A 2,516-nucleotide genomic window follows, 5' to 3' on the forward strand; every position below is an offset into this window, starting at 1 on the left:
ACACTGGCTAGGCCATCAGTCAAGTGCTACGTATAACATCTTATGGCAAATAAACAGGTCATTCATGCCATTCATGCCTGTCCTAATGTGCCAGTTCTTCTGAAAACTTTCTAAACATTTTTTACAATCTGGGATTAAGAGTCTATTGATGAGCAATAAACTATTGTTGATTGTTGGGAAAAGCCCATTTGGTTCACTAATGTCCTGTAGGGAAGGAAACTGCCATCCTTACCTAGTCTGACATCCATGTGACTCCAGACCCATAGCAATGAGGCTGGCTCTTGACTGCCTTCTGAACAAATAGAGATGGACAATAAACACTGGCTTAGCCACACATCCCCTGAATGAATAAAAACTAAAACCCTTTATACCTCAACTTAAGTTATCACAGTATGAGCCATTCACATTGATAGTTCTAAAAAACCATATTTACCTTAACTAAAAGACAATAGATTAGTCCAGACACTGGACCTGGATTAATCCAACACTTTATATTGCAATGTGATTTGACAGTTTGTACAGCAGCCATTTTTAAGTTTTGAATAATAAAGAAGTCTTGCTCTTAACAGCCATCGTGTGCAGAGATTTCAGGAGCACCTGTGAACACAGTTCCAGTCACCTTTCTCACGTGAACGAATAGTAGTCAGCATGTGGTAATTGGGTTTCTCTCTCTGACTGCTTGAGTTGCAGAGGGAGGGCTCCAAATGTGCTCATTTTTCTATTGAAAAATAATCCAGGCAGCTTTCAGTGTTGTGTCTTTAGAACTGGAAAGAAAAAGAAGACTTCACCCACTCTGTGAAGCTGCTCTAATTACTGAGTTTACCTTCAAAGGAAAACTGTCAATTTGACTTGTGAAGGTTGCAGTGCTGCTGAGTCTAACTTCAAGTTTAAACCTTAGCATTTCAAAAAGAAAATCTTCAAGTAAGCCAGGCCCACCGCAATATTAGAGACTGATCTCATTTTCATTTTCATCTTCAGATGTAGCATCTACCCTTATGGAAATCGTAGTATTATAGATGATACATTGATCACTTTTTACTTATACAAGTTTCAGCAATACTTGCCTAATAAGCTAGCCTTTTATCTTGTGTCCTGGTTATTTTAGAATTGAAACACAGTATAATCAACAGGGCTGTACATGAGCTTACACAGATTCTTAGAACATGAACCTGTCGCATGGTCATGAAAATCAATTTTGTTAGTCAACGGACCGACATATCAGTGGAGTGAGCAAAAGCAAATTCAAAGTGCCATCATTAATCTGAACTGGAGTAGCTTCTAAAGTAATTAAATCCATGGAGGGGACATTCAGAATCAAAAATGGAAAGAAGTGGATAAACTCTGCATTTGTGGAGAGAAAAACAGAGTTATGATTGAAGTCCATTGACTCTTTGTCAAAACTGAAATCAGCTGGGACCTGGTGGTATTTATGCAGATGACAGGAGCGGGGAGTTTGTGGGGGCTGGAGAAAAGATCGAGTTGAGTAGATGTAGACAGTAACCAGAGAGAAAGAGAGAGAGAGAAAAGAGGAAAAGTAGACAAAGGGATTGTTGACAATAAACTGCGAGTTGATGTATTAACAAGAACTGTGAATAATTGAAAATGGATTGGCTGTACTGGGAGCAAGACATACAGAACAGGAACTGTCTGTGTTGGGAGTGGCTTGAAAACATGAAAGAGGATGTTCACATTCTGAAATTGTTAAAGTCAATGCTGAATCCTGAATTCTGTCTGGTGGTTTGGCAGAAGATGAGGTATTGTTCCTTCAGCTTGCATTGAGCTTCACTGGAGCACTGCGGCAGGCCCGAGACAGAAGCGTTGGCATGGCAACGCAGTGGTGTGTTGAAGTGGCAGGTTTTACAGACAGGTGTTCGACAAAGCCAGTCACTGAGTGTCTGCATTTCATCTCTGTAGTGTGGAGGAGACCACATTGTGAGCAATGAATACATTGTCCAGATTGAATGAAGTATAATTAAGTTGCTGCTTTGCCTGGAAGGTGACACTCAGATTGACTCCATTTGTCGCATTTCAGTATATATTAATATTATCTGCTTATATTGACATCTCTGGGCCCATAAAGACATTGTCGGCATAACAGCTTGCGGTCATCATCAATACAAGAAGATGGTGGCCCATTCTTTATGTATTAGTAGGTATCATGTGCAGCATTGTCTGTAACCTGGACAGCCTCCACTCTGAGGTTCCTGTGAGGTTTTAATCATACTGATCCATGCCAACACGTTGACTTCTAGCTTTGTAATTGCTGCCTCAGACTGACCTTGCACCAAAATGAAATTAGAGGGAACATTGATTGCACGTTGCCAGATCATAATTTTGCATTATTGACCTTTTTCCGTCTGTGTGTAGAGGAAGAGACTGTTTGAGGTGTATAAGAATGAGTGGCATGGGCAAGGACAAGAAAGCAACCATTTCTCTTAGTTGAAGAGTCAAGAATAAGAAGGTAAACTTTTAAAGTGAAAACCAGGATGTTCAGAGGGGATTTGAGGAAATCTTTT

Source organism: Chiloscyllium punctatum, chromosome 20, assembly GCF_047496795.1.
Source record: "Chiloscyllium punctatum isolate Juve2018m chromosome 20, sChiPun1.3, whole genome shotgun sequence".
Lineage (NCBI taxonomy): Eukaryota > Metazoa > Chordata > Chondrichthyes > Orectolobiformes > Hemiscylliidae > Chiloscyllium > Chiloscyllium punctatum.